The 12340-nt window shown below is 44.5% G+C and overlaps 1 long non-coding RNA gene across 1 annotated transcript; it reads right to left on the reverse strand.

The window, feature by feature from the left end:
- Positions 1–677: 677 nt before the first annotated feature.
- LOC123059617 (uncharacterized) lies at positions 678–1781 on the reverse strand. The gene is made up of 2 exons (XR_006427507.1): positions 1633–1781; positions 678–1177 (listed from the first exon to the last, which is right to left on the reverse strand). It is a non-coding gene; the product is annotated as an uncharacterized lncRNA (long non-coding RNA).
- Between the last annotated feature and the right edge of the window lie 10559 nt (positions 1782–12340).

Raw genomic sequence — 12340 nt, forward strand, 5'->3', positions numbered from 1 at the left:
TGGCAAATTGTGAAAGGGGGAAGTAAGGGGTGGCAAATTATCAAATCGCCCAACATCAATGGGCCTTTTTTCTTAGTTTTCGAGCTGGTTGATGTCGACATCAACAGAGCGCCTCCACATTGCCGGTACAAGTGGAAAGAAGTGAGGAGCCTGGGCGACCAAGCCTTGTTCTTGGGCCCGACGTGCTCCAAGGCGATGCACCTATTGACTACCGAGTGTGGTGATCTGCGGATAAACCACATCTACTACTCACACCGTCGATGCTACACATGAAAAGAACGTTTGCCTGACGACGCCAAGGAGTTCTTAGCAGCAACATCGATGGTTCCCATGTGAACTTCAAGGAAGATGAAAGCCTTGACAACGACGTGGAGGGGATCATGTCAGTGGGGTATTACGTGGTGAGTGGTGCTCAAGCTCATCCGCCCATGTGGGTTTTGCCTCCTGATGTTTAGCCAAGTTTGTTTTGTTTCTGCTTCTCATAATTTGTTGTCTCGTGCTCTTTGGTTTCCTCCTTCAACGATTATGTTATGATGACTAGGAATGTGTCCCTGATGACATGCGTCAAAAGGTTTTAGGTTGATCACTTTGTGCAACTCCTCGAGATACATCTCGTACTGGTTTTTCGGATGTAATTGTTTTTTAATCAGGTGTGTAATGAAAAGTCGAGATTCATGTGGCTAATTAAGATCATGAAACGGCTCTTGGAAACACGACGTGCTCCAATGCTAATAATCTTTTCTATACAATGAAACTCGTAACACCTATTGTGGACTTGGGCTCTTTGCCCACCCCTTTCTATACAATATGATACTCACACTCGTGCGTACGGAAAAAATAATATTTTCTATAAGCTTGGTCAAAGTTTACAAAATTTGACTCGAACAAACTTATATGCACCATAATTTGGCAACTAGGGGCTCACTTTTATTTGCGTCCAGATTATGTTTATCGATTTTCTTTTCAGTTTTGTTCACACAAGTCGCGCTACTCTCTTGGATCAGAACCTCCCCATTTGAACGCGACAAAAGCTGGAGGTCCTCAAGCAAAGTCCTCCATCAGGAACATTGATCATGGAAAGAACTGAGTGAGGCAAGGCTCTGAAGAGATGATTAGTCGTTAGATTTGAAAACAGAGAACATTTGACTTGAGGGATGCTGACTTTGTCGACCGACACCTGCAACATGTTGATGGGAATTAGCACACAAATGCACTTCTGGTTAACTGAAAACTGCAGCGAAAACAAGTAATCTCAGCACCACATCCTGTACTAATTCAAGGATCGTTGCTTAGCACGGAAGGAAACATATGCAGCAGCATATATGGTGGCAGAAAATGTTACTCAGCAGGCAAGACACTCCTCAGCCTAGTGTCTTGTGGTAGGAGTAAGTTTCTGGATAGCACCAAACATCAACAGAGAGACACCAGATTTTTACGTGGAAAACCCCTCAACTTGTGGGGGGAAAACCATGGGCCGAAGCCACCCAAATCCTCTTCCACTATTATCAAATGTGGGATACAACAAGTTCTTCTCTAGGCAGCACTAGAGGATCTCATACATCAAGATTTCTGATTCTTGGATAAACACAACAAGATTTGGGGATCAAGAACTAGGGATTGGAACAATCTCACCAAAGATGGTGGAACCGAAGCTTGAAGGAGACAAGGTAGTGGATCTGGACCATCACAACCTTGGGGAGGAGCTCCCTTGCTTCTTCCTTCAATCTTCCTCTTCTTCCCTTGCTCTCTTGATTTTCTCTCTTCTTCTCTCTTGGAGGATGAACTGATTTTCGTCACTCTTGGTGGTGGCTGCTGGATGGAGGGTAAAGCATCCCCATCCACTCATGTTCAAAGTCCAAAATGACCCTAGGTCATAACCCTGATGGGTAGTGGGCTTATGCACCTCTTTGGGCTGCCTAAAAGGCCTCAAATGGTCATCTCCTCACAGCCCACATGAGGAGGATATCCCAAAAAATCTCCCCCTCCGACTCATGAGGGGGCACCGCCATGCCCGCTACCTTGCAACATGCTTGTAGCTTCTCATTTGGCAATATCTTGGTCATCATATCCGAACCATTGTCGTCGGTATGGATCTTCTCAAGTTTCAGCAACTTGGAACTCACAACATCTCCAATCCAATGGTACCTCACATCAATGTGCTTGGCTCGAGAGTGATAACTTGAATTCTTGGCAAGATGAATAGCACTCTGACTGTCACAAAAGAGAACATACTTATCTTGCTTCATGCCGAGCTCTTGCAAGAAGTTCTTCATCCACAAAACTTCCTTGCCAGCATCAACTGCTGCAATGTACTCAGCTTCTGTAGTTGATGTAGAAACACATTTCTGCAATCTTGATTGCCATGACACTGGTCCCCTGCATAAGTCATCGGGTATCCAGATGTGGACTTCCTACGATCCTTGTCACCTACGTAATCTGCATTTGTATAGCCCTGCAATACAGGATCACCTCTTCCAAAGCATAGACAAGATGTAGAAGTACCCTTGAGATACCTGAGAATCCACTTCACTGCTTCCCAGTGAGCTTTACCTAGATTTGTCATGAACCGGCTAACAACTCCAACTGCATAAGCAATGTCAGGCCTAGTGCTGAAGGAAATATGCCCTAGAGGCAAAAATAAAGTTATTATTTATTTCCTTGTATCATGATAAATGTTTATTATTCATGCTAGAATTGTATTAACCGGAAACATAATACATGTGTGAATACATAGACAAACAAAGTGTCACTAGTATGTCTCTACTTGACTAGATCGTTGATCAAAGATGGTTATGTTTCCTAACCATAGACATGAGTTGTTATTTGGTTAACGGGATCACATCATTAGGAGAATGATGTGATTGACTTGACCCATTCCATTAGCTTAGCACTTGATCGTTTAGTTTGTTGCTATTGCTTTCTTCATAACTTATATATGTTCCTATGACTATGAGATTATGCAACTCCCGTTTACCGGAGGAACACTTTGTGTGCTACCAAACATCACAACGTAACTGGGTGATCATAAAGGTGCTCTACAAGTGTCTCCGAAGGTATTTGTTGGGTTGGCATATTGCGAGATGAGGATTTCTCACTCCGATTGTCAGAGAGGTATCTCTGGGCCCTCTCGGTAATGCACATCACTCAAGCCTTGCAAGCATTGCAACTAATAAGTTAGTTGCGGGATGATGTATTACAGAACGAGTAAAAAGACTTGACGGTAACGAGATTGAACTAGGTATTGAGATACCGACGATCGAATCTCGGGCAAGTAACATACCGATGACAAAGGGAACAACATATATTGTTATGCGGTCTGACCGATAAAGATCTTCGTAGAATATGTAGAAGCCAATATGAGCATCCAGGTTCTGCTATTGGTTATTGACCGGAGACGTATCTCGGTCATGTCTACATAGTTCTCGAACCCATAGGGTCCGCACACTTAAAGTTTGGTGACGATCGTAATTAGGGTTTTTGTGTTTTGATGTACCGAAGGTTGTTCAGTGTCCTGGATGTGATCACGGACATGACGAGGAGTCTTGAAATGGTCGAGACATAAAGATTGATATATTGGAAGCCTATATTTGGATATCGGAAACGTTCCGGGTGAAATCAGGATTTTTCCGGAGTACCGGGGGTTACCGGAACCCCCCCGGGGGTTATTGGGCCTACATGGGCCCTAAGGGAGAAGAGGAGGGCCGGCCAGGGTAGGCCGCGTGCCCCCTCCCCCCTAGTCTGAATAGGACAAGGAAGGGGGGCGGCGCCCCCCCCCCCCCCTCCTCTTTCTCCCTTCCACCTTCCTTTTCCAACAAGGCAAGAGGGGGGAGTCCTACTCCCGGTGGGAGTAGGACTCCTCCAGGCGCACCCCTTGGGCCGGCCGCACCTTCCCCTCTCCCTCCTTTATATACGGGGGCAAGGGGGCACCCCATGATACACAAGTTGATCTTCGTGGTCGTTCCTTAGCCGTGTGTGGTGCACCCTTCCACCATATTCCACCTCAATCATATCGTAGCGGTGCTTAGGCGAAGCCCTGCGTCGGTAGAACATCATCACCATCATCACGCCGTCATGCTGACGAAACTCTCCCTCAACACTTTGCTGGATCGGAGCTCGAGGGACTTCACCGAGTTGAACGTGTGCAGAACTCGGAGGTTCCGTACGTTTGGTACTTGGATCGATCGGATCGGGAAGACGTACGACTACTTCCTCTACGTTGTGTCAACACTTCTGTTGCCGGTCTACGAGGGTACGTAGACAACACTCTCCCCTCTCGTTGCTATGCATCACCATGATCCTGCGTGTGCGTAGGAAATTTTTTGAAATTACTACATTCTCCAACAGTGGCATCAGAGCCTAGGTTTTATGCGTTGATGTTATGCACGAGTAGAACACAACTGAGTTGTGGGCGATATAAGTCATACTGCTTACCAGCATGTCATACTTTGGTTCGGCGGTATTGTTGGATGAAGCGTCCCGGGCCGACATTACGCGTACGCTTACGCAAGACTGGTTCTACCGACGTGCTTTGCACACAGGTGGCTGGCGGGTGTCAGTTTCTCCAACTTTAGTTGAACCAAGTGTGGCTATGCCCGGTCCTTGCGAAGGTTAAAACAGCACCAACTTGACAAACTATCGTTGTGGTTTTGATGCATAGGTAAGAATGGTTCTTGCTAAGCCCATAGCAGCCATGTAAAACTTGCAACAACAAAGTAGAGGATGTCTAACTTGTTTTTGCAAGGCATGTTGTGATGTGATATGGTCAAGACATGATGCTAAATTTTATTGTATGAGATGATCATGTTTTGTAACCGAGTTATCGGCAACTGGCAGGAGCCATATGGTTGTCGCTTTATTGTATGCAATACAATCGCGCTGTAATGCTTTACTTTATCACTAAGCGGTAGCGATAGTCGTGGAAGCATAAGATTGGCGAGACGACAACGATGCTAAGATGGAGATCAAGGTGTCGCGCCAGTGACGATGGTGATCATGACGGTACTTCGGAGATGGAGATCACAAGTACAAGATGATGATGGCCATATCATATCACTTATATTGATTGCATGTGATGTTTATCTTTTATGCATCTTATCTTGCTTTGATTAACGGTAGCATTATAACATGATCCCTCACTAAATTATCAAAGTATAAGTGTTCTCCCTGAGTATGCACCGTTGCGAAAGTTCTTCGTGCTGAGACACCACGTGATGATCGGGTGTGATAGGCTCTACGTTCAAATACAACGGGTGCAAAACAGTTGCACATGCGGAATACTCAGGTTAAACTTGACGAGCCTAGCATATAACAGATATGGCCTCGGAACACGGAGACCGAAAGGTCGAGCGTGAATCATATAGTAGATATGATCAATATATTGATGTTCACCATTGATACTACTCCATCTCACGTGATGATCGGACATGGTTTAGTTGATTTGGATCACGTGATCACTTAGAGGATTAGAGGGATATCTTTCTAAGTGGGAGTTCTTAAGTAATATGATTAATTGAACTTAAATTTATCATGAACTTAGTACCTGATAGTATCTTGCTTGTCTATGTTTGATTGTAGATAGATGGCTCGTGTTGCTGTTCCGTTGAATTTTAATGCGTTCCTTGAGAAAGCAAAGTTGAAAGATGATGGTAGCAATTACACGGACTGGGTCCGTAACTTGAGGATTATCCTCATTGCTGCACAGAAGAATTGCGTCCTGGAAGCACCGCTAAGTGCCAAGCCTGCTGCAGGAGCAACACCAGATGTTATGAACGTCTGGCAGAGCAAAGCTGATGACTACTCGATAGTTCAGTGTGCCATGCTTTACGGCTTAGAACCGGGTCTTCAACGACATTTTGAACGTCATGGAGCATATGAGATGTTCCAGGAGTTGAAGTTAATATTTCAAGCAAATGCCCGGATTGAGAGATATGAAGTCTCCAATAAGTTCTATAGCTGCAAGATGGAGGAGAATAGTTCTGTCAGTGACCATATACTCAAAATGTCTGGGTATCATAATCACTTGACTCAACTGGGGGTTAATCTTCCTGTTGATAGTGTCATTGACAGAGTTCTTCAATCACTGCCACCAAGCTACAAAAGCTTCGTGATGAACTATAATATGCAAGGGATGAATAAGACTATTCCTGAGCTCTTCGTGATGCTAAAAGCCGCGGAGGTAGAAATCAAGAAGGAGCATCAAGTGTTGATGGTCAATAAGACCACCAGTTTCAAGAAAAAGGGCAAAGGGAAGAAGAAAGGGAACTTCGAGAAGAACAGCAAACAAGTTGCTGCTCAGGAGAAGAAACCCAAGTCTGGACCTAAGCATAAGACTGAGTGCTTACTGCAAGTATACTGGTCACTGGAAGCGGAACTGCCCCAAGTATTTGGCGGCTAAGAAGGATGGCAAAGTGAACAAAGGTATATGTGATATACATGTTATTGATGTGTACCTTACTAATGCTCGCAGTAGCACCTGGGTATTTGATACTGGTTCCGTTGCTAACATTTGCAACTCGAAACAGGGGCTACGGATTAAGCGAAGATTGGCTAAGGACGAGGTGACGATGCGCGTGGGAAATGGTTCCAAAGTCGATGTGATCGCGGTCGGCACGCTACCTCTACATCTACCTTCGGGATTAGTATTAGACCTAAATAATTGTTATTTGGTGCCAACGTTGAGCATGAACATTATATCTGGATCTTGTTTGGTGCGAGACGGTTATTCATTTAAATCAGAGAATAATGGTTGTTCTATTTATATGAGTAATATCTTTTATGGTCATGCACCCTTAAAGAATGGTCTATTTTTAATGAATCTCGATAGTAGTGATACACATATTCATAATGTTGAAATCAAAAGATGCAGAGTTGATAATGATAGTGCAACTTATTTGTGGCACTGCCGTTTAGGTCATATCGGTGTAAAGCGCATGAAGAAACTCCATACTGATGGACTTTTTGGAACCACTTGATTATGAATCACTTGGTACTTGCGAACCGTGCCTCATGGGTAAGATGACTAAAACGCCGTTCTCCGGTACTATGGAGAGAGCAACGGATTTGTTGGAAATCATACATACAGATGTATGTGGTCCAATGAATGTTGAGGCTCGTGGCAGATATCGTTATTTTCTCACCTTCACACATGATTTAAGCAGATATGGGTATATCTACTTAATGAAACATAAGTCTGAAACATTTGAAAAGTTCAAAGAATTTTAGAGTGAACTTGAAAATCATCGTAACAAGAAAATAAAGTTTCTACGATCTGATCGTGGAGGAGAATATTTGAGTTACGAGTTTGGTCTACATTTGAAACAATGCGGAATAGTTTCGCAACTCACGCCACCTGGAACACCACAGTGTAATGGTGTGTCCGAATGTCGTAATCGTACTTTATTAGATATGGTGCGATCTATGATGTCTCTGACTGATTTATCGCTATCGTTTTGGGGTTATGCTTTAGAGACGGCTGCATTCACGTTAAATAGGACACCATCGAAATCCGTTGAGACGGCGCCTTATGAACTGTGGTTTGGCAAGAAACCAAAGTTGTCGTTTATGAAAGTTTGGGGCTGCAATGCTTATGTGAAAAAGCTTCAACCTGATAAGCTCGAACCCAAATCGGAGAAATGTGTCTTCATAGGATACCCAAAGGAGACTGTTGGGTACACCTTCTATCACAGATCCAAAGGCAAGACTTTTGTTGCTAAATTCGGAGTTTTTCTAGAGAAGGAGTTTCTCTCGAAAGAAGTGAGTGGGAGAAAAGTAGAACTTGATGAGGTAACTGTACCTGCTCCCTTATTGGAAAGTAGTACATCACAGAAACCGGTTTCTGTGACACCTACACCAATTAGTGAGGAAGCTAATGATAATGATCATGAAACTTCAGATCAAGTTACTACCGAACCTCATAGATCAACCAGAGTAAGATCCGCACCGTAGTGGTATGGTAATCCTGTTCTAGAAGTCATGCTACTAGATCATGATGAACCTACGAACTATGAAGAAGCGATGGTGAGCCCAGATTCCGCAAAATGGCTAGAAGCCATGAAATCTGAGATGGGATCCATGTATGAGAACAAAGTGTGGACTTTGGTTGACTTGCCTGTTGATCGGCAAGCAATTGAGAATAAATGGATCTTCAAGAAGAAGACTGACGCTGACGGTAATGTTACTGTCTACAAAGCTTGACTTGTTGCGAAAGGTTTTCGACAAGTTAAAGGGATTGACTATGATGAGACCTTCTCACCCGTAGCGATGCTTAAGTCTATCCGAATCATGTTAGCAATTGCCGCATTTTATGATTATGAAATTTGGCAAATGGATGTCAAAACTGCATTCCTGAATGGATTTCTGGAAGAAGAGTTGTATATGATGCAACCAGAAGGTTTTGTCGATCCAAAGGGAGCTAACAAAGTGTGCAAGCTCCAGCGGTCCATTTATGGACTGGTACAAGCCTCTCGGAGTTGGAATAAATTCTTTGATAGTATGATCAAAGCATTTGGTTTTATACAGACTTTTGGAGAAGCATGTATTTACAAGAAAGTGAGTGGGAGCTTTGTAGCATTTCTGATATTATATGTGGTGTTGGGGAACGTAGCAGAATTTTAAAATTTTCTACGCATCACCAAGATCAATCTATGGAGTCATCTAGCAACGAGGGAGAGGGGAGTGCATCTACATACCCTTGTAGAACGTGCGCGGAAGCGTTCAAGAGAACGGGGTTGATGGAGTCGTACTCGTCGTGATCCAAATCACCGATGACCTAGCGCCGAACGGACGGCACCTCCGCGTTCAACACACGTACGGTTGGGAAGACGTCTCCTCCAACTTGATCCAGCTAGGGGAAAGGAGAGGTTGATGAAGATCCAGCAGCACGACGGCGTGGTGGTGGAAGCAACGGTGATCTCGGCAGGGCTTCGCCAAGCTCAGGGAGAGGGAGAGGTGTCACGGGAGGGAGAGGGAGGCGCCAGGGGTTAGGGTGCGGCTTCCCTCCCTCCCCCCCCCCACCCCCCACTATTCGCCGGCCCTAGGAGATGCCATCTCCAAGGGGGGCGGCGGCCAAGGGGGTGGAGTGCCCCCCAAGCCAAGTGGGGCGCCCCCACCCCTAGGGTTTCCAACCCTAGGCGCAGGGGAGGCCCATGGGGGGCGCACCAGCCCATCTGGGGCTGGTTCCCCTCCCACTTCAGCCCATGGGGCCCTCCGGGATAGGTGGCCCCACCCGGTGGACCCCCAGGACCCTTCCAGTGGTCCCGGTACAATACCGATTACCCCGAAAACCTTCCCCATGGCCGAAACTTGACTTCCTATATATAAATCTTCACCTCCGGACCATTCCGGAACTCCTCGTGACGTCCGGGATCTCATCCGGGACTCCGAACAAATTTCGGGTTACCGTATACTAATATCTCAACAACCCTAGCGTCACCAAACCTTAAGTGTGTAGACCCTACGGGTTCGGGAGACACGCAGACATGACCGAGATGACTCTCCGGTCAATAACCAACAGCGGGATCTGGATACCCATGTTGGCTCCCACATGCTCCTCGATGATCTCATCGGATGAACCACGATGTCGAGGATTCGATCAATCTCGTATGCAATTCCCTTTGTCAATCGGTACGTTACTTGCCCGAGACTCGATCGTCGGTATCCCAATACCTTGTTCAATCTCGTTACCGGCAAGTCACTTTACTCGTACCGTAATGCATGATCCCTTGATCAACCACTTGATCACATTGAGCTCATTATGATGATGCATTACCGAGTGGGCCCAGAGATACCTCTACGTCATACGGAGTGACAAATCCAAGTCTCGATTCATGCCAACCCAACAGACACTTTCGGAGATACCCGTAGTGTACCTTTATAGTCACCCAGTTACGTTGTGACGTTTGGCACACCCAAAGCACTCCTACGGTATCCGGGAGTTGCACAATCTCATGGTCTAAGGAAATGATACTTGACATTCGGAAAAGCTATAGCAAACGAACTACACGATCTTTGAGCTATGCTTAGGATTGGGTCTTGTCCATCACATCATTCTCCTAATGATGTGATCCCGTTATCAATGACATCCAATGTCCATATAACGATTGGCTCTTGATGCTTAGGAAACCATGACTATCTTTTGATCAACGAGCTAGTCAACTAGAGGCTCACTAGGGACGTGTTGTGGTCTATGTATTCACACATGTATTACGATTTCCGGATAACACAATTATAGCATGAACAAAAGACAATTATCATGAACAAAGAAATATAATAATAACCATTTTATTATTGCCTCCAGGGCATATTTCCAACATGTGGATGACATATTATTGATTGGAAATAATATAGAATTTCTGGATAGCATAATGGATACTTGAATAAGAGTTTTTCAATGAAAGACCTCGGTGAAGCTGCTTGCATATTGGGCATTAAGATCTATAGAGATAGATCAAGACGCTTAACTGGACTTTCACAAAGCACATACCTTGACAAAGTTTTGAAGAAGTTCAAAATGGATCAAGCAAAGAAAGGGTTCTTGCCTGTGTTACAAGGTGTGAAGTTGAGTAAGACTCAATGTCCGACCACTGCAGAAGATGGAGAGAAAATGAAAGGTGTTCCCTATGCTTCAGCCATAGGCTCTATCATGTATGCAATGCTGTGTACCAGACCAGATGTGTGCCTTGCTATAAGTCTAGCGGGGAGGTACCAAAGTAATCCAGGAGTGGATCACTGGACAGCGGTCAAGAACATCCTGAAGTACCTGAAAGGAACTAAGGATATGTTTCTCGTATATGGAGGTGACAAAGAGCTCATCGTAAATGGTTACGTTGATGCAAGCTTTGACACTGATCCGGACGATTCTAAATCGCAAACCGGATACATGTTTACATTAAACAGTGGAGCTGTCAGTTGGTGCAGTTCTAAACAAAGCGTCGTGGCGGGGTCTACGTGTGAAGCGGAGTACATAGCTGCTTCGGAAGCAGCAAGTGAAGGAGTCTGGATGAAGGAGTTCATATCCTATCTAGGTGTCATACCTAGTGCATCGGGTCCAATGAAAATCTTTTGTGACAATACTGGTGCAATTGCCTTGGCAAAGGAATCCAGATTTCACAAGAGAACCAAGCACATCAAGAGACGCTTCAATTCCATTCGAGATTTAGTCCAAGTGGGAGACATAGAAATTTACAAGATACATACGGATCTGAATGTTGCAGACCCGCTGACTAAGCCTCTTCCACGAGCAAAACATGATCAGCACCAAGGCTCCATGGGTGTTAGAATCATTACTGTGTAATCTAGATTATTGACTCTAGTGCAAGTGGGAGACCGAAGGAAATATGCCCTAGAGGAAATAATAAAGTTATTATTTATTTCCTTGTATCATGATAAATGTTTATTATTCATGCTACAATTGTATTAACCGGAAACATAGTACATGTGTGAATACATAGACAAACAAAGTGTCACTAGTATGCCTCTACTTGAATAGCTTGTTGATCAAAGATGGTTATGTCTCCTAACCATAGACATGAGTTGTTATTTGGTTAACGGGATCACATCATTAGGAGAATGATGTGATTGACTTGACCCATTCCATTAGCTTAGCACTTGATCGTTTAGTTTGTTGCTATTGCTTTCTTCATAACTTATATATGTTCCTATGACTATGAGATTATGCAACTCCCGTTCACCGGAGGAACACTTTGTGTGCTACCAAATGTCACAACGTAACTGGGTGATTATAAAGGTGCTCTTCAAATATCTTCGAAGGTATTTGTTGGGTTGGCATATTTCGAGATGAGGATTTGTCACTCCGATTGTCGGAGAGGTATCTCTGGGCCCTCTCGGTAATGCACATCACTCAAGCCTTGCAAGCATTGCAACTAATAAGTTAGTTGCGGGATGATGTATTATGGAACGAGTAAAAAGACTTGCCGGTAACGAGATTGAACTAGGTATTGAGATACCGACGATCGAATCTCGGGCAAGTAACATACCGATGACAAAGGGAACAACATATATTGTTATGCGGTCTGACCGACAAAGATCTTCGTAGAATATGTAGAAGCCAATATGAGCATCCAGGTTCCGCTATTGGTTATTGACCGGAGACGTATCCCGGTCATGTCTACATAGTTATCGAACCCGTAGGGTCCGCACGCTTAAAGTTCAGTGACGATCGTAATTAGGGTTTTGTGTTTTGATGTACCGAAGGTTGTTCGGTGTCCTGGATGTGATCACGGACATGACGAGGAGTCTCGAAATGGTCGAGACATAAAGATTGATATATTGGAAGCCTATATTTGGATATCGGAAACGTTTCGGGTGAAATCGGGATTTTTCC

Source organism: Triticum aestivum, chromosome 3A (assembly GCF_018294505.1).
Source record: "Triticum aestivum cultivar Chinese Spring chromosome 3A, IWGSC CS RefSeq v2.1, whole genome shotgun sequence".
Classification (NCBI taxonomy): Eukaryota; Viridiplantae; Streptophyta; class Magnoliopsida; order Poales; family Poaceae; genus Triticum; species Triticum aestivum.